This window comes from Mustela lutreola, chromosome 5 (assembly GCF_030435805.1).
Source record: "Mustela lutreola isolate mMusLut2 chromosome 5, mMusLut2.pri, whole genome shotgun sequence".
NCBI classification, from domain to species: domain Eukaryota; kingdom Metazoa; phylum Chordata; class Mammalia; order Carnivora; family Mustelidae; genus Mustela; species Mustela lutreola.
The window spans coordinates 81,653,341-81,681,217 of record NC_081294.1 but is presented as its reverse complement, the minus strand read 5'-3'; the positions used below and the strand labels follow the sequence as shown (position 1 = coordinate 81,681,217).

Sequence of the window (27,877 nt, the reverse complement as noted above, 5' to 3'; positions counted from 1 at the left end):
TCAAGCCCCATGTCGGGCTCACTGATCAGCAGGAAACCTGCTTCTCCCTCTCCCACCCCCCCACCTGTGTTCCCTCCCTCACTGTGTCTCTGTTAAATAAAAAAAATAAAAATCTTTAAAAAAAAAACAAAAAAAGAACACAAGGCTGAAGATTCTACATAGAAGAAATGAGGAAAGGTTTCCTTCCCTATTTCAAATCCCATCCTGAAGTGGAAGTTATTTATAAAAGGATTCCTCCACATCTAAAAGCCATTAAGACTTTGATTAGAAAAGGCTTATTTACGTGGAATTCTGTCAGTTGTGGATAGAGTTGCAAATTTTGAATCAGGTAATCTGATAACGTAGCAAATAAAAATTTCCCCATAATTAAAAATAAAGTTCATGTGCAAACACACCCATACATACCCAGAGAGTGAGGTATGTGGGAATGTGAGGTCACTGAACATCTGTATGAATCTTAGAAAAGACACATCTTATGGGGTGCCTGGGTGGCTCAGTCAGTTGAGCTTCCAGCTCTTGGTTTTAGGTGGCTCAGTCAGTTGAGCTTCCAGCTCTTGGTTTTAGGTGGCTCAGTCAGTTGAGCTTCCAGCTCTTGGTTTTAGGTGGCTCAGTCAGTTGAGCTTCCAGCTCTTGGTTTCAACTCAGGGTATGATCTCACGGTGTGAGATCAAGCCCTGCATCAAGCCCCCCACTTGGCAGGGATTCAGCTTCCCATCTCTCTCTCTCTCTGTCTGTCCATCCCCCAGGCTCATGCTGGCTCCCTTTTGCACAAGTGTGTGCTATAAAATAAATCTTTTTAAAAAAAGAAAAAAAAATACAGCTTATACATCAATTAAAAAGTAAGGGGCATTCATGAAGAAATAACTGATAAGTTGGATATCATTAAAATTAAAAACCAGGACACCAGCCTGACTCAGTTGGTGAAGCAGGTGACTCCTGACCTCAGGGTCATGAGTTAGAGCCCCACCTTGGGTTTAGAGACTACCTCAAATTTAAAATAAAATAGAAAAAGATCAAAAACTAATGCTCTGCAAAAGACAACCTCAAAAGAATGAGAAGACAAACCCAGAGACTAGGATAAAATATTTGGAAAAGTACATCTAATAAAGGATGGTTATACAAAAATATACAAAGAATCCTTAAAACCCAACAATAAGAAAACAAATAACCTGATTAAAAAATAGGCCAAAGACCTAAACAGAAACTTCATAAAAGAAGACACATGGATGGCAATTATGCATATGAAAATGTATTCATTATATGGCATCAGGTATATGCAAATGAAAACCGCAAGCAGATACCACACCACTACACACCCATTAGAATGGCCACAGTCCATAACACTCACGACACCGCACGCTGGCCGGGATGCAGAGCAACAGGAACTGTCATTCACTGCTGGTGGGAATGCCAAGTGGTATGGCCACTATGGAAGACAGTTTGACAGTTTCTTATGAAACTAAACATATTCTTACCATACAATCCAGCAATGGAGCTGAAAACTCAAAGAAGCTGAAAACTTACATCCACATAAAAACCTGCACAGGGATGTTTACAGAAGCTTCATTCATAACTGCCAAAACTGGAGAGCAACCAAGATGTCCTTCAGCAGGGAAATGGATAAATAAACTGCGGTACACCTAAACGATGGAATATTACTCAGCACTGAAATGAGCTACCAAGCCATGAAAAGACATGGAGGAACCTCAAATGCATATTACTAAGTGAAAGAAGCCAATATGGAAAGGCACATACTGTATGATTTGAACAATTCAACATTCTGGAATGGAGACAGTAAAAAGATCACTGGTTGTCAGAAGTTGTGGGGAGAGAGGGATGAATAGACAGAACACAGAAGACTTCAGGGCAGTAAAAATACTCTGTATGATACCATAATGATGGCTAGATGACGGCTATATGGCAGCATGCATTTGTCCAATCCACAGAATGTATAACACAGAGTGAACCCTGATATAAACTATGGACTCTGGGTGATTATAATATAGATTCATTACTTGTAATAAATGTACCACTCTGATGGGGGATGTTGGTAATAGGGAGGTTATACATGTGGAGGTAGGCAATACATGGGAACTCTCCGTACTTCCTGCTCAATTTTGCTGTGAACCTTAAACTACTCTTTAAAAAAAAAAAAAAAAAAAAAAAAAAAGGACTTCATCTTAAAAAAAGGAAGGAGCACTGAACTACAAAGTTATCAGCATATCTTTGATGGGTATCAATTGAAAGTAAGTTAATAGCTGTTTAAAAATTCATGATTATCTGCATCAGTTCATTCTTTTATTATTTCCCTCTTAGTGTCAGCAAAAGCAAAATATGATATGACTTATTGGTCTTCATTCAAAAATTCCACAGTTCTAATTTAAGAGGATGCAGGGTTTATATTCTATTTAAATTACTAGATAATCTTCTAAAAAACATTTAACATTATATGCAAAATGTAATTGGCTTCTTGTTTAATCACATAAAAACTGACTAATGAAATGAAATGGATATTTCGTTTTATTAAACTATGCTTCTGTGGTTAGTTCATTATTGAAATTGGCTTGGACTTAAGGGGAATTGATATTCCAGATGCAGTCTGCTAAGCAGGTTACCATCTTATCTGCTTAATATGAATGTTTTTGAAGGTCTCTATAGATGGATCAAGTTTCAGTCAAATTATAAGATACTTCAGAATAAAATTTCAGCAATGGACAGAGTCAGGGACAGTAATGACATAGAAGAAGAAAACTGCAGTGCATCTTTTTAAGAACAAACCTTTATATACTGCATGGAACACTGGGTGTGGTGCATAAACAATGAATCTTGGAATACTAAAGAAATAAAATAAAATTAAAAAAAAACTTTATAAACAAAAAATTAAATTTCTAGAAAAGCCACAATAAAAACGATAGAAACAATAAACAGACACATACACACTTCTTTGAATATTCATAAAAGGAACAAATTAGGGGAGCAGCTAATTGTGGAGGTTTGAGGCATCACAGTAAACTTTTTTTTTTTTAAGATTTTATTTATTTACTTGACAAAGATCACAAGTAGGCAGAGAGGCAGAGAGAGAGGGAAGCAGGCCCGCCGCTGAGCAGAGAGCCCGATATGGGGCTCGATCCCAGGACCCTGAGATCATGACCTGAGCTGAAGGCAGAGGCTTAACCCACTGAGCCACCCAGGCACCCCCACAGTAAATATTTTTAAAAGCTCGAAAGACTAGAATAAGACTGAAAAATCAAACATACTGGGAAAGAGTCGCAAACTATCAGAGAGGGAAACCTTGGAGAGAAGAGACTGCAATGGACAAGGAAAAGGAACTGGAGAGATCAGAGAACAGTCTTAGTCACATCAAGATTAGGATTTGCATACAGTGAGAACTGTAGAAGTGAGGCCAGTGAAGAGGAATAGCAAACTCCTAATGAGTTAAGCAGCAATGTGCTTGGGACTTGGCCTTTAAAGACACCAAGCTTCTGTACAAAAAGGCAAAGGATACATGCCATGAACATCACAGTATGAGGCCAACCTGGGCCCCTGGTCACTACAGAACACCGGCCTTTCTTGGGCAGCATAGCTGTCTTCTAAAATATGTACACCCAGGACCTAGACCACCCTTTGGATCTAGACTCCACAAAGGGTAAATGCTGGCAAAGATAAGGGTTTCTCAGAGAGATGGAAAACTAAGAACTTCCTATTCTTTCTGATTGTTCCTGCCTGTCAGCCTCTTCTGCCATTCACTTCTCTGTATTGATAGCTTTCAAATCCCTGGCTTCACAGTGAAACTCCACACTGGCATCTAAACCTACAAGACTTTTATGGTAACTCAAGAGTATCATCAAATTCACTTTTGCTCTTTCCCAACCAAAAGAGCACCTGCGGGCTGATCTCTATTTCTTCCATTTTGCTTCTTGTGTAGTCCAGATCATTTCTTCATCTTAAATCCTAACAGCAACCATCTTTGATTACAACTCCTCCTCAGATACCTGGACCACAATTAATTTCTAAATGAGTTTGACCCTCTTAATCCATCCTAGGTAGGATAACAAGGTGCATTTTCCTAAAAGAATGATTTCATCAAACCAAACTCTGTTCTTTAGTATCCTGGACTGACCAGGCATTCAATACTAAATCCCTTACCACAGCAAGGACAACCTCCCCATATCCCAAAATACCATTCCCCTGAACTGGGCCTATACAGACATCACCAACATCCCTCACAGGCCCTGATCTCATTGAGCTTACAGTCCAAGTGTTCCTATTTTTGTGTCAAATATCCCTTCAGCAATCTGAAGAAGGGTCCACAAACACCTTCTCATATTAAGGTTTTTAAATGCATAAAATAAAATACAAATAGTTACAAAGGAAACCAGTAGTACTGACAAATAGTTAAAGTTTCCTTTTAAATCTATACAATAATATATAAGCACCTTCACTGATGCATTAAATAGCAAGATATAATAGCAGCAGTCTAATAATTACCCTAATTTTGAAGAAGTGACCTTAAACAACATTTCAAAAATCTAAAACAACTGACATGATAAAAAAATGTAAGTTCTACTAATGCCAAAATCAGAGATACTGCTAATATTACAATGACTGGTGGCCATCATTAATAACTAATATAAATATTCGGTTAAAGACAGTTGCAAGTCCCCAGACCTCACGGGTTTTATATCATTTTAGTGTTCCTGGTCTAATGATTTTTAGGTATCCCTCAAAGGAGCCCCTGCAAAAAAAACAAAACTTCCCTAAGAAAGTACACTGAAGTACAAAGGGAATGAACCATAAACTTTGTCTGGAATAGCCAAGGAAGACAAATGATCTGAGCAAAAATTCAGAAAGTGTGGAGGTGTGGAGGTGAGGGATATTGACTTGAGAAGATTTTGGGGTGCTTCAAAGAAATGATGGTATGCAACTAGGAGACTAGTAAATTCTGGAGACCTAATTTATAACACAGTACAGTCAGTAATACTGTGCTATAAACTCCAAAGTTGCTCTAAGACTAGATATCAATTGTTCTCAACACAAAAAAGAAATGATAATTATGTGATGCGAAGCAGGTGTTAGTTAACACTTCTTTAGTAATCATATTGTAAAATATAAATGTATCAAACCAACGTATTATATACCTCACTTATGCAGTATCCTATGTCAATTATATCCCAATAAGAAAATAAAAAACAAATTTTAAGGATTCTTAATAGTCTAGATTATAAAATGTACACTAAATAAGAATATTTTTTATTCTTAATTTAACCTGAAAAAAAAAATGACCAGGAGACAAAGATATCATAAACTTAAGAATGCCAAGTGGGGAGCCTTCAAAGGGTATTAGGCAGTCCATTCTCCTCATTCTGTTTCTTTGGCTCTGAGCCCCACTCATCCTATCTTTGCTGTGTATATACTACTTCATCTAGACTTAGACCTAACACCTCCCTTCCCTAAAAGTCTTCACTGACTGCACAAACTCTCAATGTTATGAATTATTTTAATATCCTCTATCATTACATCTTTGCATCCACATTAAACTATGTTGGAATCAATATCACTGCAAATAAATTAACATTTCTTTATCATCCTGTGGCTCTATCTGAACAGAAAGATAATAAATAGATTGTCATGAGGTCAGAGTTCAAGGGAAGCTGCAGGAAAGGATGCAGATACTTCAGGGGTCATTTTCAGGGGATTAGCTGAAATCCTTTAAGGTGAAAACTACCTTTCCTGACAGTGAAAACTACCTTCTTCAAGAAGAAAATAAAAATGGAACTTCTTTGAAAGCAAATATCTTGGTTACACTGTGAAAAAGAACAAATCTGACATTTGTTTATATGGCATATCACTGATGGGTGTTCAGAAGAAAAGATCTTACTGATATAAAAGAACAAGAAATGTTTGAAAAAGAAGTCATTATGGAAACTGCTTCTCCCTGGACACTCACTACTCTAGTAATTAAGAGGCATTCAAGCACACTACCCAATCATAAATCTGTTTAAGATGAGTAAGTTGAACAATACCTATGACTGCAAAAGGATAATTCCAGTACAAAAAAATAACAATAATCTTAACGGTTATATTTCAGTGTATCTCATCCAATTCAGTCCATGCAAAAATTTTTCATAAAGAATATTTATTACAGGTATTTTTATTATTTGGTTTTATATGTTTAGTAAATTTTCATTAAAAGATTAAATGTTTCTGCTGGTGGGCCATCAGTCTGCTGATCTTAAAACAAGAGAGGTTAACATCAAAATCCCAAAGAAGTTCCTCTTTGGGAAAAGCAATCATCTGGTAATACATGTTCTCCAATGTTTTCAGGCCCAAGTTTTTCTTCCAGTTAATGGTCCTAGAATCTAGGGTTTCAATCAATCCCAATTAATTTTCTTTTCTTTTTAAGAAAAAAAAAGATTAAAAGTTTCTATTTGGATTTTCTTTTTTTTCTTTCTTTCCTTTTTTTTTTTTTAACTTTTGGTAGCTCTCTTAATTTTATGATATAAAGTTTATTTATAGGAAAAAAGCTTAAAATATTTCCCCTATTGGAAGTAAGGCTCAGTATTAAAGATACCTTATTGGGTAACCACAATTTGATAACCACTTAGGTCTTCAGAAAGGGGTTGCCTCTATCTTACCTGATCCACGGTGAAACAGAAATGGCAAATATTATTACCCTCAAGTTACAGAAAAAGAGATTAAGGCTCAGTGTAGCTAAGTGGCTTTTTTCCTTTTCTAAGATCTTTGGCTGAAGAACACAATGGAGAAAAGAAAAGCACCAGGATGGAAACAGTAGAAAGTGTGTGGCAATGCCCAATCTTGGACGATAGGTATCCCTTTTCTACCAGACACTACTTCCTAGGCAGTAAAAGAAGGATAATGTGAAACCAGGGATAAGCAATCTCTACAGACAGGTAAAAATATTAAGATAGGCACCTCATGGCTTTAAATCTCATTCCCCTTAAATCCTTAGCAGACATTGGAGCTGATCCCTAAAATCAGCTTTAGTGGAATGGAGGAACATTAGACACCTAGAGTTAAATGCAGTAAGGTACCAGTTCTGGCACATTCTGGTTCCCATAGGAAGCTGGAGGAAGAGACATGCATTAAACAAAAGTTTTCTTCATCTTCCTAAGCACCCTGGTATACTATCACCATTAATTTTTTAAAGGAACCAATAGTAATGCCATGAACAAAGGGGGAAAAATGCACCAATGAAATGCCCTTTCAAGGATTTCATTTTCAAGCCTCCCACATAACTAGCACACTCTCTAAAGCCATGTGACTTACTGCACAACTAGAGAAATTATTCTTTGATTTATTGACTACTTTAAAGACATCCCTTTTCCCTCACCTGGATTCAAGGGCAGATATCAAATATGCTCACATCGGAAGCACAAACAGCCAGGTTCCATAAAGAGCCACAAACAGCCAGGGTCCCCAACCATCCAACAGCCCAGTCAGTGAGGCCACTGCTGCTGAGGGTACTGTGGCTGGCAGCATCACGGCAGGCATTTACACAGTGCTCCCCCAATTACCAAGCAACGCCTTCTCATCTAGTCCAATAGACTCAGGACAACCTGCTGAGCCTTATTTAGTTAATTACTGCTGTTAAACACCATCTCCACTTGCAAATCTGTAAACCTAGTTAGTCAAATTTAAGCAACCTGCCTGAGACTTTACAACTACAAACTGGCACAATCAGAACTGAAGCCACTCTTTTCGATTTCCATGCACCCGCTCTTTCTCTAGAGCAGGGTTTGTGAAGTTCTGACTCAAGGATCACTTGTAAAGGGCCACTAGAGATGGCCTTAAAAATGTATGTCCCGAAGTTCCACCCCAGACTTACTACACCAGAATCTGCAGGGAGAAGCTACTCATCTATACCCCTGGGGGGAATCTATGTAGGCTGAAGTTAAAGAACTGCTGTAGATCTCCATACAGTATTTGTTTGTCAGTCAGTGTAAAGATTCTTTCTTGTTCCAACAGTATAAAAGACTGTAAAAGTATAACCTTGACAGCTGGTCTAGGGATTAAAAGCATTGAATCTGAGGGCATGAGTTGGAATCCTGGCTCTGCCACTCATCAATTGCTACCGGTGGGCAAATTACTTAGTCTCTCTGTTGTCTTAGTTCTCTCAACTGTAAAATGGAGCTGTTGTAAAGTATGGTGGCTGTGAAAATGTACCCAGACTCCATCCACAGCAGGAGTAATCAATTAAGCTATCGATGACCTGGGCACCTAACCTGTGAAATCCACAGCAACATGGGCACCAATGCCCAGACTCCCACAAGCCTCTCACCACCCTCAGCAGACCACAGGAAGGATGTTAATGCAGGTCTGTTTCTAAAAGACATAGGACTTCTTTACTGGATTATTTTTTTTTTTTAGAATTTTAATAATTTTTTATTTTTTTATAAACATATATTTTTATCCCCAGGGGTACAGGTCTGTGAATCGCCAGGTTTACACACTTCACAGCACTCACCAAAGCACATACCCTCCCCAATGTCCATAATCCCACCCCCTTCTCCCAAACCCCCTCCCCCCAGCAACCCTCAGTTTGTTTTGTGAGATTAAGAGTCACTTATGGTTTGTCTCCCTCCCAATCCCATCTTCTTTCATTTATTCTTCTCCCATCCCCTTAACCCCCCATGTTGCATCTCCACTTCCTCATATCAGGGAGATCATATGATAGTTGTCTTTCTCCGCTTGACTTATTTCGCTAAGCATGATACCCTCTAGTTCCATCCACGTCGTCGCAAATGGCAAGATTTCATCTCTTTTGATGGCTGCATAGTATTCCATTGTGTATATATACCACATCTTCTTGATCCATTCATCTGTTGATGGACATCTAGGTTCTTTCCATAGTTTGGCTATTGTGGACATTGCTGCTATAAACATTCGGGTGCACATGCCACTTTGGATCACTACGTTTGTATCTTTAGGGTAAATACCCAATAGTGCAATTGCTGGGTCATAGGGCAGTTCTATTTTCAACATTTTGAGGAACCTCCATGCTGTTTTCCAGAGTGGCCGCACCAGCTTGCATTCCCACCAACAGTGTAGGAGGGTTCCCCTTTCTCCGCATCCTCGCCAGCATCTGTCGTTTCCTGACTTGTTAATTTTAGCCATTCTGACTGGTGTGAGGTGATATCTCATTGTGGTTTTGATTTGTATTTCCCTGATGCCGAGTGATATGAAGCACTTTTTCATGTGTCTGTTTGCCATCTGGATGTCTTCTTTGCAGAAATGTCTGTTCATGTCCTCTGCCCATTTCTTGATTGGATTATTTGTTCTTTGGGTGTTGAGTTTGCTAAGTTCTTTATAGATTCTGGACACTAGTCCTTTATCTGATATGTCGTTTGCAAATATCTTCTCCCATTCTGTCAGTTGTCTTTTGATTTTGTTAACTGTTTCCTTTGCTGTGCAAAAGCTTTTGATCTTGATGAAATCCCAGTAGTTCATTTTTTCCCTTGCTTCCCTTGCCTTTTGCGTTGTTCCTAGGAAGATGTTGCTGCGGCAGAGGTCGAAGAGGTTGCTGCCCGTGTTCTCCTCAAGGATTTTGATGGATTCCTTTCGTACATTGAGGTCCTTCATCCATTTTGAGTCTATTTTCGTGTGTGGTGTAAGGAAATGGTCCAATTTCATTTTTCTGCATGTGGCTGTCCAATTTTCCCAGCACCATTTATTGAAAAGGCTGTCTTTTTTCCATTGGACATTCTTTCCTGCTTTGTCGAAGATTAGTTGACCATAGATTTGAGGGTCTATTTCTGGGCTCTCTATTCTGTTCCATTGATCTATGTGTCTGTTTTTGTGCCAGTACCATGCTGTCTTGATGATGACAGCTTTGTAATAGAGCCTGAAGTCCGGAATTGTGATGCCACCAACGTTGGCTTTCTTTTTCAATATCCCTTTGGCTATTCGAGGTCTTTTCTGGTTCCATATAAATTTTAGCATTATTTGTTCCATTTCTTTGAAAAAGATGGATGGTACTTTGATAGGAATTGCATTAAATGTGTAGATTGCTTTAGGTAGCATAGACATTTTCACAATATTTATTCTTCCAATCCAGGAGCATGGAACATTTTTCCATTTCTTTGTGTCTTCCTCAATTTCTTTAATGAATACTTTATAGTTTTCTGAGTATAGATTCTGTGTCTCTTTGGTTAGGTTTATTCCTAGGTATCTTATGGTTTTGGATGCAATTGTAAATGGGATTGACTCCTTAATATCTCTTTCTTCTGTCTTGCTGTTACTGGCTTATTTTGACTCAAAGACTCCCTGCCCATGTTGCCTACCCTTCCTCAGGTTGTTGTGACCCTGCATACTTCCACCAAACCTTTCTTCCCCTCACACTTGAGGTGAAACTTGCTTCATAACCTGGAAGACCTGTTAGCCTCTTGTTGCTCTCCCCCATTTTCTCTCACAGACATCTCTCCTAACAAAACATGTGTCTGTTTCATCCTGTCTTGACATCTGCTTCTGGACAAGGATGGGAGAGTACCACGTAAGGATAAAATGAGGAAAATCATCAAACAGATTTAGAATCGAACCTGGGACACAGTGAGTGCCCAAAAGGGATCTGACAGAAGATCACCATTACTCTCACTACTGCTACTACTTACTGCCGTTATGATCATGATCATGGGAGGTGGACTGCTCCTCACCAACCATGCTAACTAACTCACAGTGTTATCATTAACCCAATGCCGGGTAACTCAATCTATATAAAAGGACTTTGCAGACATTCTTAAAACTAAGAATAGAGGGGCACCTGGGTAGCTCAGTGGATTAAGCCTCTGCTTTCGGCTCAGGTCATGATCTCTGGCTCCTAGGATCCTCAGGGAGCCTGCTACCCCACCCCCTACCTGCCTCTCTGCCTACTTGTGATCTCTCTCTCTGTCAAATAAATAAATAAAATCTTTAAAACAAAACTAAAAACTAAGAATAGAAATGGTCATAATTCCTCCTTATAAAACTACATTTTGTAAGTATATTTAAAGGACTAACTCTAAGGTACAACGCAGATGTGCATTTGTTATATCATCTATTTCCCTCACCCCCACTCTCACCACCGCCCCATCCTTAGGGACAATGTCTCATTCATCTTCACAGCCCCAAACCTTTCACAGAGGCAGGATCATTGTGGGTGTTCATAACTATCTGTCAAAATGAAATGTTAAAAAGTGCAGCTCAATCTAAGGCTTCCCGTATTAAAAGCAGAAGACTGTGTTATTTGTTAAGTGATTTATTTTCCATCACAAAGCCTGGAGCCCTTTAAAATTGGATACTTTTGGGGTGCCTGGGTGGCTCAGTGGGTTGGACCTCTGCCTTTGGCTCAGGTCATAATCTCAGAGTCCTGAAATCAAACCCTGCATCAGGCTCCCTGCTCAGTGGGGAGCCTGCTTCCCCTTCTATCTCTGCCTGCCTCTCTGCCTACTTGTGACCTCTCTGTGTGTCAAAAATAAATAAAAATCTCGGGGCGCCTGGGTGGCTCAGTGGGTTAAGCCGCTGCCTTCGGCTCAGGTCATGATCTCAGAGTTCTGGGATCGAGTCCCGCATCAGGCTCTCTGAGAGCCGGCTTCCCTCTCTCTCTCTGCCTGCCTCTCCATCTACTTGTGATTTCTCTCTGTCAAATAAATAAATAAAACCTTTAAAATAAATAAATAAATAAATAAATAAATAAAAATCTTAAAAATAAATAAAGTAAGATAAAATAGGACACTTTTTTAAATTAATTTTTTATTTTTTATAAACATATAATATATTTTTATTTCACTGGATACAGGTATGTGAATTGCCAGGTTTACACACTTCACAGCACTCACCATAGCACATACCCTCCCCAATGTCCATAACCCCACCCCCCGTCTCCCAAACCCCCTCCCCCCAGCAACCCTCAGTTTGTTTTGTGAGATTCAGAGTCACTTATGGTTTGTCTCCCTCCCAATCCCATCTTCTTTCATTTATTCTTCTCCCATCCCCTTAACCCCCCATGTTGCATCTCCACTTCCTCATATCAGGGAGATCATATGATAGTTGTCTTTCTCCGCTTGACTTATTTCGCTAAGCATGATACCCTCTAGTTCCATCCACGTCGTCGCAAATGGCAAGATTTCATTTCTTTTGATGGCTGCATAGTATTCCATTGTGTATATATACCACATCTTCTTGATCCATTCATCTGTTGATGGACATCTAGGTTCTTTCCATAGTTTGGCTATTGTGGACATTGCTGCTATAAACATTCGGGTGCACATGCCACTTTGGATCACTACGTTTGTATCTTTAGGGTAAATACCCAATAGTGCAATTGCTGGGTCATAGGGCAGTTCTATTTTCAACATTTTGAGGAACCTCCATGCTGTTTTCCAGAGTGGCCGCACCAGCTTGCATTCCCACCAACAGTGAAGGAGGGTTCCCCTTTCTCCCCATCCTCGCCAGCATCTGTCGTTTCCTGACTTGTTAATTTTAGCCATTCTGACTGGTGTGAGGTGATATCTCATTGTGGTTTTGATTTGTATTTCCCTGATGCCGAGTGATATGGAGCACTTTTTCATGTGTCTGTTGGCCATCTGGATGTCTTCTTTGTAGAAATATCTGTTCATGTCCTCTGCCCATTTCTTGATTGGATTATTTGTTCTTTGGGTGTTGAGTTTGCTAAGTTCTTTATAGATTTTGGACACTAGTCCTTTATCTGATATGTCGTTTGCAAATATTTTCTCCCATTCTGTCAGTTGTCTTTTGGTTTTGTTAACTGTTTCCTTTGCTGTGCAAAAGCTTTTGATCTTGATGAAATCCCAATAGTTCATTTTTTCCCTTGCTTCCCTTGCCTTTGGCGACGTTCCTAGGAAGATGTTGCTGCGGCTGAGGTCGAAGAGGTTACTGCCTGTGTTCTCCTCAAGGATTTTGATGGATTCCTTTCTCACATTGAGGTCCTTCCTCCATTTTGAGTCTATTTGTGTGTGTGTGTGTGTGTGTGTGTGTGGTGTAAGGAAATGGTCCAATTTCATTTTTCTGCATGTGGTTGTCCAATTTTCCCAACACCACTTATTGAAGAGGCTGTCTTTTTTCCATTGGACATTCTTTCCTGCTTTGTCGAAGATTAGTTGACCATAGACTTGAGGGTCTATTTCTGGGCTCTCTATTCTGTTCCATTCATCTATGTGTCTGTTTTTGTGCCAGTACCATGCTGTCTTGATGATGACAGCTTTGTAATAGAGCTTGAAGTCCGGAATTGTGATGCCACCAACGTTGGCTTTCTTTTTCAATATTCCTTTGGCTATTTGAGGTCTTTTCTGGCTCCATATAAATTTTAAAATTATTTGTTCCATTTCTTTGAAAAAGATGGATGGTACTTTGATAGGAATTGCATTAAATGTGTAGATTGCTTTAGGTAGCATAGACATTTTCACAATATTTATTCTTCCAATCCAGGAGCATGGAACATTTTTCCATTTCTCTGTGTCTTTCTCAATTTCTTTAATGAATACTTTATAGTTTTCTGAGTATAGAATCTGTGCCTCTTTGGTTAGGTTTATTCCTAGGTATCTTATGGTTTTGGGTGCAATTGTAAATGGGATTGACTCCTTAATTTCTCTTTCTTCTGTCTTGTTGTTGGTGTAGAGAAATGCAACTGATTTCTGTGCATTGATTTTATATCCTGACACTTTACTGAATTCCTGTATAAGTTCTAGCAGTTTTGGAGTGGAGTCTTTTGGGTTTTCCACATATAGTATCATATCATCTGCGAAGAGTGATAGTTTGATTTCTTCTTTGCTGACTTGGATGCCTTTAATTCCCTTTTGTTGTCTGATTGTTGAGGCTAGGACTTCTAGTACTACGTTGAATAGTAGTGATGATAATGGACATCCCTGCCGCGTTCCTGACCTTAGTGGAAAAGCTTTCAGTTTTTCTCCATTGAGAATGATATTTGCGGTGGGTTTTTCATAGATGGCTTTGATAATATTGAGGTATGTGCCCTCTATCCCTACACTTTGAAGAGTTTTGAAAATCGGACACTTTTATAGATTAAGTACAACCAAGTCAATTCCCAAAAATGAGAGTGGAAATCACAACGATGCCTCTCCTAAAGAATCAATGGGTCATTCTAGACCTATGACTACACTTACAACTCATTCAATGTGCAATCAAATCTAAATATAAAGGTATTTTTATTTTTTTGAAGGAAGAAGATATCTTCATTCATACACTGTGATGTATGTGATGCATGACTATGATCTCAAATAAAGTAGCCAGAAACATAAAGAAATAAAGAGAGCTATCTAAAAACAAAACAAAACAAAAATCTCCAAACTTCCAAGTTTCATATCATACTAGGCCTGGCAGTTGGCAATGATTCCAAATGAAATCAAACATGTTATTGCCCAAAATACCAAAGAATGATGCTAATGATTTAAATCCTTTATCAGAAAATTAGTGTCACCATTAGGAAAAGGCTTCAAGGTGGAAAAAATTAGTATGATAACCATTAATCATGTACTTTCCACTCAGGCCTGTGGGTGAAACACAAAAAATTCTGTGCATCTAAAAACTGTTCTACCTATTCTGAATTTTGAAGAAGTTGGCAAAAACTTACAAAGGGATTGGTCCTTTAATAAAAGGTGTGCTTCCATGTCAGATGATCAGAATACCAATCATGAAATACTATCATTTGAAACCATAGCCTTATGTTTGCAAAACAGACAGCAATGTGTAGTCCAATATTTGAATTAAAATACAAATGTTTCTTTCATGATCCAGTGGTTTTATACTTATAGGGTGAAATAGCACACTGGAATGTATATATTATGAAAGAGTTTTGGGTAGACCCCAGTGAAAAATCCATGCTATATTTATTCAGTGCTTAGAAAAACAAAAAACTTGGTCAGTGAGTTCCAAAGTATATTATTGGGACCACACAAATCATACTGAGGTCCCTTGACTTTAAAAAAGCCAGAGATAGGGAAAACTCAGGAAGATGGATGGATGGATGGATGGATGGATGGAGAGATCATTAAGAAAGCTGTGAGTTAACTTTACATTCTGAGATGCTTTCTGACAGTTAAAGATAGCTATGCCAGCTACTCTACATGTCAAACTTCGAATAAAACATGAAAGCATTTTTTTGGTTCTGTTTCTTTTTCTTCTTATTCCAAAGATGGTTAAGGACTAATTTTAGGCTCTCAGATTTTCTCAATTGTTAAACAGTCACCCTGCCATTTGTAACAGGCTGAGAGACCTGCCTAAATCTCTCATCTCTTAGTTCCCAGGAAATTTTCCTTTTGTGATGCAGCTGCCACATGCAATCACATACCACTCCTTGCTGAGACCTTCTTCCCACCCTCCTACAAACTCCCCTCTGATAGGGAGAGACTCAATCTTTTGGGAAGCAGTTTTGCCACGGAGCTTCTCACCTCCACATCTCTGTTGGCAGCTGAATGTAGTGGTGATTTCAGTGAAGTGCTCCTTTGATGCTGTATTTCTGATGATCACTTAGGGATTCAGGCTGTGACAATCAACTCTGAACCCCTACTAATCCAGTTTATGGTGAGAGACGTAGAAGATGGGAAAGCAGCACTTATAACTTTGAAAACACCTACCTTCTTCTTCCAAATTCTTCTTCAACCAATGTTCTGCTTTTAATTCTTAATATTTTTTCCCTTAGCTATAAAGATGTTGACATTAAAAAGTGTATCTGACATATTTAACTTAAAAAGCAATCTTTCTAACTTGAAGTCTGTTCCTTATTTTTTTTATAAAACAAAGTACAGTACGTAGCAATTAGTGACACACACAAAAAAGACGCATTGGTCTGTCTTTTGTATATGCCATTCAATATTACTGGTGAATGACATTTACTACATATGTCAATGCTAAAATTAGTGACTACAAAAACTCAACATAGTGGCTTACTCCCCTGGATTGAAGAGAATTGTTACTGTTTGGAGTTTTAGAAAATCAGCCTTTAAGCTTTCCTTCTCACACAAGGCAGACTTCTAAGCCACACTGTGAAGTAGGAGAAGGTTTCTTTTCATAGTTTTCTACACTTCTTTAAACATCGCCTACATCGTGGATAGCTCTTATTTTGTCTTTTTAGAATCAATGCCTTCTTATATTCACAGGACCTCAAATTTCCTGGAGGATTTGCTCCTTCCTTACTTGTAGCCTGTGCTCTATCAAAGGCTGAGCCCACTTCCTGGTTCCAGACATAGACTTGGAAAATCAGAATAATAATCATTGGCTCAAGGATGGGAATACAGCCCTGTCCAGGACAATCAGAGTAAATCTTCAACTTGCAATTACAATTGTGAGAAAGATCCTGGAGTTGCTTTGAGGAAACATTATATACCTGAAATTAGTTGTGACCTTAACCACATCATGGGAAGGATGTGACTAAGAATGAAGCCATGAAAATGAGGAAGGCAGATTCCTGGCTGCATAATTTAAGTAACTAGAGTTAGCCACTTCTGAAGCCATATTCTTAAGTATATTTATTTTTTAATTTAAGCCAAATAGTGTTAGATTTGTACGATCACAACCAAAGGAGTGGTTACTGATAAAACCTAATACCTATGGATTTATATCCCCCAGGTAATCCAAGTTCTTATTTGACCTTCCTGGGTTCAGGGACACATATTTTCATGCCTGACCAAGATATGGTCTTTAAAAAGTGAGTCTCTAGGATTCCTTTTTATTTCTGTCAAGGAATTTTAGTTCTCTATTTTTGTTTCTATTCTTGATTATGATAGATGCAAGTGATTATCTATTAAAATGGTGGGAATTAAGGTATAATTGGCTGAAAATAATTGGGTGCTGTACTTGCATTACTTACATATGTTTAAACTAGTATGTAACATGAGGAATTCAAACAGGATGGAACCAGCTGAGAAGGAATTTTTGACCCAAGTGACAGATAGCGAAGGGAACGTCTTCTGAGTTGTCCACAGTAAGGATTACAGTGCATTCATGAGGTAATGGTTCCAGCTAAGATGGAGTAAGCTCACTCTGTACTTCTCTCCCTCTGATTACAATTAAATTTTCTGAGCAGAAAACATTAAGCAACTATCTGATTACACTAAAAGTAAATTTAAAAAAACTGGAAGCATGACAAATATGGTACAAACACTCCTGGTTTTTTCCCTCCCCTATCTACCAGCTTGAACTCCATGACATTCTCATCTCAAGACCATGGAGCAGGTGCAATCAGAAAACACTCGAGAGCATTCTCTTCTCTCTCTTCATGGGCAGAAAACCAGGAAAGGGACCCTCTGTGAGATGGATACTATGGGGGGAAATGCTAGTTTGTTATTTTTTATTCTCCTGTGTTGGCCTAAGTCATGAGGCTAAATTCCTTTGCAGATGTTTAGATGATCTGAAAGGCCGTATTTCTCCATGATCAGAGGAAGTGGAAAAGAAGGCCTCTGTGTACTCAAAAGTCTTTCCTCCTACTCTCTTGCTCCTCTGTCACCAAGTCAATCATAGGAGGAGCTACAAAAAGATACGACAAGGACTTCAGAACAAAAAAATTATCACAGAGAAAGAGGGATATTACAAAAATTATTTTTAAAGGGTCAATACACCAAGAAAAGATAAAAATTCTAAGTGTATCGGCACCTAATAACATATTCAAAGTACATGAAGCAAAAATGAATGCAGCTGAAAGGAGAAACAGGCAAAGCCATAATTACACTTGGAGACTTCGGCATTCATGTCTCAGTAATCCAAAGATCAAGCAGAAAGAAAACCAACAAGGATACAGAAGCCTTGAATAAGACTATCAATCAACTTGACCTAATTAACATTCGTAACGCACTCCATACAATAATTCACAATACATGCTCTTTTCAAGTACACAGGGAACATCAGCAGGATAGATCATAAAAACAAACTTTAACAAAAACTTTAATCTCAATAATGCAAGGTATTTTTCTCTAATCATAACAAAATTGAGCCAGGAATCAATAACAGAAAGATATCTAGAAAATCCCCCAAAATTTGCAAGTTAAACAACACACTTCTAAATAATCCAGGAGTGAAAGGAAGTTAAAAACACTCTGAATTGAATGACAGTGAATGCACAACACATCAAAATTTATGGGATGCACCTAAAGCAGTGCTTAGAAGATAAAATACAGCATTTAATGATTACATTAGAAATGAAGAACAGGGGAGTCTGGCTGGCTCAGTCAGAAGAGTTTACAAGTCTTGGTCTCAAGGTCATGAGTTCGCCCCCCCAAGGTGGGTGTACAGATTACTAAAAAAAAAAAAAAAAGAAGAAGAAGAAGAAGAAGAAGAAAGAAAAGAAAAGAAACAGCAGCGCCTGGGTGGCTTAGTTGGTTAAGCATCTACCTTTGGCTCAAGTCATGATCCCAGGGTCCTAGGATCCAGACCCTCATCCAGCTCCTTGCTTGGAGAGGAGCCTGCTTCTCCCTTTGCTTGCCACACCCTCTGCTTGTGCGCTCTCTCTATCTGACAAAGAAATAAAATCTTAAAAAAAAGAAAGAAAGAAAGAGACATGAAGAACATTCTTATGTTGATAATCAAAGTTCTACACTAAGAATAGCATACGGAATTTAAAGCAAGCCAAAAGGAGTAAATAATAAACAAGAAAATGGAAAATGGAAGAAAAATCAATGAAACCAAAAAGAGCTCTTTGAAAAGATAAACTTCATTGATAAAAACCCCTATCCAGACTGACAAAACAGAAGGAAGACACCAATATCAGAACCAATATCGGAATGTATCATTATGGACATCACAGGCATTAGAAGGATTATAGGAGAATATTAACATTAACTTTATGACCATAAATTTAACAATTTTGATGTACTGGACCAGTTGAAAGACATGCTACCAAACTCACTCAAGGATTAGATAGCCTGAATAGGTCTTTATCTATTTTTAAAAGAATTTTAATTCATAATTTAAAAACTTCCAGCAAAGAAAATTGCAGGGACAGAAGGTTTCACAGATTAATAATACAAATTCCTCACAATCTCTTCTAGAAAACAGAAAAGGAGGAAATACCTACTCAATCCCTTTTGTAATGCCAGCATTACCCTGACAACAATCCAGACAAGGGCAATATAAAGAAAAGAAGACTAAAAATTAATATCTTTTATGAATACAGACATAAATATTCTCAACTAAATACTAGAAGTCAAATCCAGCAATATATAAAAAGAAGCATAGACCAAGACAAAGTAGTCTCTCCCAGAAATGCAAGGCTGGTTCATGATTACAAAATAAGTCAGTGTAGCCTATCGTATTAACAGACTAAATCACACTATATCAATAAATGCAGAAAAAAAAAATTTGAAAAAATGTAACATCCATTCATGATTAAAACTCAGCAAATGAGAAATAGAAGGCTGTACACCCAATCTAGGGCTTGAACTTACATCCCATAGATCAAGAGTCACAAGCTCTACTGACTGACTCAGACAGGCATCCCTTAGCAAATTAGAAATAGAAGATATTTTTCTTAACCTGAATAAAGATCTCTTTAAAAACATGCAGCAAACCTCATAATTAATGAATACAGAATGAATGCTTTTTCCCCTAGGATGGTGGAAAAGGCAAAGGTACCCACTACCACCCTTCCTATTCCATATTGTACTAAAGTCCTAGTAATTGCAATAAGACATAAAAGAAAAAAATATATAGATGTTGAAAAAGAAAAAATAACATTGTCTCTACTCATAGGCACTACCACTGCCTAGATAGAAAATTTCAAAGCACCTATCAAAAAGCTCCTAGACCTAATACTTGACTGCATGATACAAGGTCTACACACAAAAATCGATCACATTTCTCTACAGTAAGCAATGAACACTGGAAAACCAAATCACAATTTTTAAAGCTCAAAAAAAATCAAATACTTAAGGATAAATCTAACAAAATATGTGCTAAATCTGTTCCTGAAAACTTTAAAACATGGAAGAAAGAAAGTAAAGAAGAATGTGAATAAGTAGAAGGACATGATGTGTGTGGAGACTGGAAACCTTGATATTTTAGGACTCTAATTTTCCCCAATATTTTAAGATTTTGATTTTTTCTCATATCTCTCCCAAATTTAATCTAAAGATAAAATCCCAACCAAAATTCTAGCAGGACTTTTTTTTCTAGATAGTGGAAAACTGGTTCTAGATTGCAATGAAAAGGCAATGAACTAAAGCAACCCAAACAATTTTAAAAATTAAGAACAAAATTAGAGATCTTACATGCTTTGGTAAAATGTATTATAAAACTATAGTAAATAAGACAGTGTGGTATTGATGCAGTGATAGTTGTATGGATCAATGGAACAGAATACAGATTTCAGAAATAGACACACACAAAATTGGCTTTTGACAATAATGCAAAAGCAAGTCAGTGGAAAGTATCGTCTTAACAATGAAAGAGGATGGACAACTGTACATGCGTAAGCCACCAAAAAAAAAAGACCTCTATTTACATAATGTAAAGACCTTTATTTACATAACATATTAAATAAAAATTAACTCAAAATGGATCCTACAGAGGCACCTGGGTGGTTCAGTAGGTTAAGCCACTGCCTTGGGCTTGGGTCATGGTCTCAGGGTCCTGGGATCAAGCCCCATGTCAGGCTCTCTGCTCAATGGGAAGCCTGCTTCCCCCTCTGTCTCCACCTATCTCTCTGCCTGCTTGTGATATCTCTATGTCAAATAAATAAAATCTTTTTTAAAAAATGGATCCTACATTTATAGAGAAAGCACAGAACTATTACACTTAGATTCCAACACAGCTCTTTGAAACCTTAGGTTAGGCAAAAAGCTCTTAGATATGACATCAAAACACAACCCATAAAATAAAACTGATAAATTTGACTTTATCAAAAATTAAAACTTGGCTCTGTGAAAGACAGCAGAAAAAAAGACTAACTACATAACAGGAAAAAATAGGCACAAATCACATATGCAACAAAGTACATGTAACCTAAATATATATTTTTAAAAATTTTAAAATTTAAAACAAAGGCAACATATAAGCCAATTTAAAAACTGAATCAAAGATTTTAGCAGGCATTTCCCCAAAGAAGACACAAATGACAAGGATATGAAATCATGCTTAATGTCATTACTTCTTAGGTAAATGCAAAGTCAAACTATAAGGGGATATGCTACAAACATTAAAATTGCTAAAATCTGAACATTAACAGTAGCAAGTACTGGCAAAGGTGTCAATAACTGAATGTATTACTCTGGTGGGACTGCAAAATGGTACAGCCAGTCTGGTTAACAGTTTGGTAGCTTCCTGTAACATTAAATATATACATACTATATAACCTAGCAATTCCACTTCTAGTTAGTCACTCTAGATAAATACAATTTTATGTTCTCACAAAAACTTGTACACAAATACTTATAGATGCATAGTTTGTAATCACCAAAAGTCAGAAACAACCCAACCACCCTTCAGAGGGGTGAATGGATAAAGTAACTACAGTACATCCACACAAGGGAATGCCACTCAAGAAATAGAAAGGAATGAATCTCTAATGTACTAAACAACATGAATGAATTTATTATTTTTATTAACATATATTATTTGCCCCAAGGGTACAGGTGTGTGAATCATCAGGCTTACACATTTCACAGCACTCACCATAGCATATAGCCTCCCCAATGTTCATAACCCAGCCACCCTATCTTTCCCTCCACCCCCAGCAACCCTCAGTTTGTTTGTGAGATTAAGAGTCTCTTATGGGGGCGCCTGGGTGGCTCAGTTGGTTAAGCAACTGCCTTCGGCTCAGGTGATGACCCTGGAGTCCTGGAATTGAGTCCCACATCAGGCTCCCTGCTCAGCAGGGAGTCTATTTCTGCTGACCTCTCTCTTCACGCTCTCTCTCTCATCCTTTCTCTCTAAAATAAATAAATAAAATCTTTAAACAAACAAACAAAAAAATTTTTTTAAACAGTCTCATGGTTTGTCTCCCTCCCAATCCCATCTTACTTCATTTTTTCCTTCCCTACCACTACAACCCCACCCTGACTCTCAAATTCCTCACATCATATCCATATGATAATGGTCTTTCTCTGATTGACTTACTTTACTCAGCATCATACCCTCTAGTTCTACCCACATCATTGCAAATGGCAAGATTTCATTTCTTTTGATGGCTGCATAGTATCCCATTGTGTATATATACCACCTCTTCTTTATCCATTTATCTGTTGATGGACATCTAGGTTCTTTCCATCATTTGGCTATTGTGGACACTGCTGCTTTAAACATTCGTGTGCACGTGCCCCTTCGGGTCCCTACATTTGTATCTTTAGAGTAAATATCCAGTAGTGCAATTGCTGGAGCACAGGGTAGCTCTATTTTCAACTTTTGGGGGAATCTTAAACATAGTATGTAAGTGGAAGTGATCAGATGTAAAAGGTTAGATTCTCTATGCTTCATTTACAGGAAATCCTGGAAATAGTACTACCATTTCAGAGATTCCTAGTTGTCAGAGGTTAGGGGTAGAGGTCATATTTGACTACACGAGGGAAACATTTGATTTTATTGGAGTGATGGAACTGTTCTATATCCTAATTGTGTTGGAAAATTTGTCAAAACTCACAGAACTGTATACTAAAAAGTCACGTTTTAAAAATCTGGTTTATAATGCTAACCTTGCCACTATCTTGCTAAGTGATCATGGATAAGATACATCATCTCTTTCAGATCCAATTTTCTTAAATGGAATATGAAGATGTTGGTTTAAATGCTTTTCCAAGTTTGGCTTTCTGTGATTAAAATTACATCATACAAAACCCTGTGTAAGGGTGCCTGGGTGGCTGTTGGTTAAGTGACTGTATTCAGCTCCAGTCATGATCCCGGGGTCCTGGGATCGAGTCCTGCATGGGGCTCCCTGCTCACCAGGAACCTTACTTCTCCCTCTCCCTCTCCCTCTGCCTTTCCCACTGTTTGTACTCTCCCTCTCTGTCAAATAAATAAATAAAAATATTAAAAACAAAAACAAAAACCTGTGTATTCCCTAACTGAGCTTAACAGGTACCCTACAAAAAGAAGTCATTTAGCACTTTACGTTTTTTCCTTCAGCAAGGATTCCAATCAGTTCACTGGACCATTACCATGGTTGCCATCATCATCATCATCAACTTTGAGCTATCGATGTGCCCTGAATTCACCAGATAATTCACTACTTCCAGACTATGAGGCCCACCAAAGAAGACAAAGAACTACACAGCTGCAAATTATTATTTCTGATCTACAGCAAATTTTTCAAAGAGAAATGAAACACTTAGCAGAAAAACAGTGAGTTTTTGACCCTTCGGCAAGAATATTGAATCTACAGATAAACAGCAACACTGAATACATGATATTAAGTCCCCATCACTCAGAGCTCTGCTTTATGCCCTTTCACTTGCACCATGGATAAAACCCAAGATACGGTTTGCACTGTGAAGTAATTTCTTGTGATACTGTTATTTTTTAAAATCACACAGATTTTGGAACAGAGTTTCAATAGGGAACAAAATCTCTCTTTTCAGGAATCCAGAACCTACAAGTCAGAAAAGGAATGTTTCTGTATCTCTGATGATATAGAAGGCTAGGAGAAAGGGGTGAATTCTTAAAAAATTAGGTTCAGAGTAACTGCATTTCTAAGGATCTACCGTACTATGAACTGAATGAAAAAATATTTCTTGCAGCATTATTTTTAATAGTGAAAAATTGTAAGTAATCTAAATGTCTACCATTAAGAGATTGGCTAAATAACCCATAAATCATATAATAAAAAAAGCAAACAAGTGAATTAAAGCTATAAACATAAAAATTGACAACCCCCTAAGACATACTGAAACAAAAATAATTTTTAGAATGATTTTTAAACAACAGTTTATCAATAATTCTATATACCATCTATATAGGCATGTATAAGCATTTTGAAGGGTATATATTAAGTTCACAATAGAGGTTAACTCCCAGGAAAAGAGGAGGGTAATGGGTTTAAGACAAAAGAGCCTTTCAGGAAAATGTATTCATGTATTATTTATATGACTAAAAATTACTTTTTTTAAAGATTTACTTATTTATAAGAGAGGGAGAGAGAGAGTGCACGTGCACTAGCATGGGGAGAGGCAAAGGGAGAGAGAGAGAATTTCAAGCAGACTCCCCTCAGAGCATGGACCCCAATGTGGGGCTTGACCTCCAGACCCTGAGATCACAACTTGACCTGACAGGCAACCAACTGAGCCACCCAGGCTCCCCCCATTAAAAATTACTTTTAAACAGAGGATCCAATAAAGCATACCAAAGAGACCTATGGCATCAGGAAATTTTCCGAAGACTACTTAGAAAGATGGGAAGGACAAGACACCAGGAGTAACAATGTCCAAAGATGAAATGCTCAGCCTTGCTGGAAGGGCTCTCCTCTGGGGCAGCCTATTTTAGAATATTAACCTGGGAGCTACATTTTAGGGACTAGTAGAAACCACACCATCCTGAAATGATCTCTAACATTAAATTTTCAAATCTTTTGAACAGATCATTATTTAATCTCACTCCCACTACCCCCCTTACTCACAATGCACATTCTTCACCACCCAGTGGCCCCAAACCACAAAATGACACATTTATTTTTAAATTTAGAGTGAATTAAAACTAATTCTGTTTTTAAGAATCCCGTAACACCCCCTGGAATAATTAGAAGGACCCTGCAGTGTCACAAAAGCAGAACTGGAAAAGCACTGGCTTGTAATGTTGCCATGGGGATCTGCCTCCTGGAACAATCTAGTTCTAGGAAGAGCGGGAGAAAGGGGAGAAATCTCAGAAGAGCTGCAAATAGGGCATGGCAAGGTCGCATAGTAAATAATACAGTGAGTTAGGAGCTTTGCCCACCCTTCGTCCAGCCACAGGACACAAGAAGAAAGAATCTGGACCATTTCCGTCTGCCAAGAGCCCACTCTGTTCAGATCCATTTCGCAGAATTAAATGGAGGAGGAGGAGCAACTGGGAGGTGGGATTGTTTTCCTCTGGAATTGTCCAGATTCGGTCACTGACTCCGTGATTATCATGCAGGGAGCCTAGAGCCCAGCTTTCCTCTTTGCTGTTAAGAACACCAGACCCTCTATGGAGGTGTATTCTGTTTCCCAATTTTAATTTTAGCATCTACACTTCAGCAATTTGCATTTAAATGTGTTGTCAGAGAACTTCCAGAAATCTTTAATAGGGAGACCGATTTGCATTTTAATATGCTGTTAAAGAATTTCAAAATATCTTTTTTCTTTTTCAGTGTGATACATATTACCAGAGGAATGGCCACCCTTAATTGTAATTCTGGGTACAATTTAAACAGAGCTGGCTTTCAGAAGCACCGTGGCTTTGTTGGACTTCGTTAAAAGTTCCTTGTAAAACAGAAAGTCCAAAAGAAAAAGGAAACCTGATCTGAAGGCCTCAGAGGTCAAATGGATACTTCCCAGGTACAGAAATCTGAGCAACAGTGAGCCGGAGGCGGTTAGTTGTAAGAAAGGAAGATCTTCTGAAGGAGGAAACAAGAAGGTAGAATTTCCTTTGCCGTCCCTTGCAGGTGCCCCGCTCCACGGTTTCTTCGCTGCTGGAGCGTGAAGGCTCAATTCAGAGACAGGCGGAGTCCCAGCAACCCACAAAATAATCTTTCTGACCACTCTTCTCATTTAATACTTGCACAAGAGTAACCGTGACCCTGAATGGCCACTTCGGTTGCTGTCGATTCTGGAGAAACGCTGATCAGGTAATGATCTCACGCCCAGCGTAATAAAAAATATTAGACATCTCAAGCCCTCTGCTTCTTCATCCCCAGTGACTCCGGGTTTCTACGCGTTAGCATGGCATTGCAAGCCTTCTGGATGCTACCGTCTCCCTATCTTTCCGATTATTGCTTGCCCCCTTCGACGGTGACCTTACCACCTTATCCTTACACGCCTTGGCCCCCTGAAGACTTCTGACCACAAATGCCACACACTGAGCTGTACTGAAGGAGGAGCAGGAGGAGAGAGAGAGGAGGAGGGGAAGAGAGAGAAAGGGGAGTGAAAAGAGGAGAACGAGGAAGGGGGGGAAAGGAGGAATAATTCAGAAATTCTAACTCTTGAGAATCTTAACACTTTTCTTCCTAAAAATCCCATGGGGTTTAAAATAACTAATGCCTCCTTTTATTGAAGGAAATTGCTTTTGGAAGCCTGCAGATAAGTTTATGTTGTAAATGGTGCTTTAGTAGCATCGTTTAAAAAAAAAAAAAAAGGCGAGAGTCACTGATGCTCACTAGGCCCCGCGGCCCCGAACCACGCCTGAAGCGGCGCTTCTGCTCCCCCGAAACGGATCTCCAGTCCGGCAACCGGGACTCCGCCGAGGGGCCCTCGCTAGGTCGTCGGCCTGACCTCGGCCGCGCCGGAAAGGCAAGTGACCTGCCGTGACCAACCTGCAAGTCGTCGGGTCACGTGATGGCTGTGTTCCCGCTCCCTTCGGGCGGCAGGTGTGTTTCCTGCCGTCCAGCCCTTTCCGCCTGCCAGACCGGAAGTTACCCGGCTCGAAGCGGGTTTTGTCCGCGTGAACTCCGGAGTCTGCACTGTGCCTCGGGTTTCTCTCTTCCCGGTCCCGGAGACAGAAGAGGGACCCCACGGAGCGTGGAGCGACCAGCAGCAGCCCAGGCGCAGGCACCCGAGCAGCCCCTCACGCCCGTGGCTCCTCGCGCTTCTCGCCACGTCCCGAGGTCGGGCACGTTCCCGTCGGATCCCGGCTCTTCGGCTTTTACGGCAAAGCTCTCAGGCTTTACTGGACCCTTTCTTTCTCCCAACTGGACCCAGCAGCTGGCCGCGGTCGGACTGGGCTTGACTGAAAACCGGAAAGGGTCCCCCATCAGACGCGTCCGACTTCAAAGCCGGATGACGTTCGGGCTCACACACGTTCCGGCTTAGAAAACCGGACTGGGTCCCCCGCCAGACTGGGTCTGACTTCAAAACCCGGGCGACGTTCAGGCTCACAGATTGGTTTTGACTTCCAAAACTGGACGACGTTCAGGCTCACACTGGTTCCGGCCTAGAGAACCGAACTGGGTCCCACATCAGACTGGCTCTGACTTCAAACCCGGACGACGTTTGGGCTCACACTGGTTCCGGCTTAGAGAACCGGAATAGGTCCAGGTCAGACTGGGTCCGACTTCGAAGCTCCACCACGTTCGGGATCACACCACTGGGTCCACGTCAGACTGGGTGCGACTTCAAAGCCGGACGACATTAGGGCTCACACTGGTTCCAGCTTAGAGAACCAGAATAGGTCCAGGTCAGACTGGGTTCGACTTCAAAACCCCACGACGTTCGGGATCATACCAGTGGGTCCACGTGAGACTTGGTCCAACTTCAAAGCCGGACAATGTTTGGGGTCACACAGGTTCCAGCTTAGAGAACCACACTGGGTGCCCCGGCAGACTGGGTCCGACTTCAAATCCAGACGACGTTCGGGCTCACACAGGTTCCGGCTTAGAAACCGGACTGGGTCCCCTGTCAGACCCGTCGGACTTAGAAGCGGAACTGGGTCCAGGGAAGCACTGGGTCTGACGTGGGAACCAGAACGAGTTCAGGGTTTGACTGGGTCCGCTTTCAAGACTGACTGGTTCCGGGCCCTGAGCGGTTTCCCTGTGAGGCCTCAGGCGGGACGTTCTGCTTGAAGCTGAGGGAGGGGGAACCTCACCAGAGAGAATGTTGAGTTACGGCGGCCGCAGGGGAACTTTCGCGGCAGGTAAGCTTATCCATTTATGAGGCGCCCTACAGAGAAGGGCCTCTCGCCCAGGTTCTCAGCCGTGAGGCTGGGGGGAAACGACTTTTCCTTGGCGGACGTGTCTGGCGACCAGGCCGAGAACGCGGGGCCT

At 39.6% G+C, this 27,877-nt stretch overlaps 1 protein-coding gene across 1 annotated transcript in view; it reads right to left on the bottom strand.

Annotated features, from left to right (window-relative positions):
- Nucleotides 1-27,877, bottom strand: part of KCTD16 (potassium channel tetramerization domain containing 16) — a 281,874-nt gene that overhangs the window by 190,280 nt on the left and 63,717 nt on the right. The gene's annotated exons all lie outside the window — the stretch shown is intronic.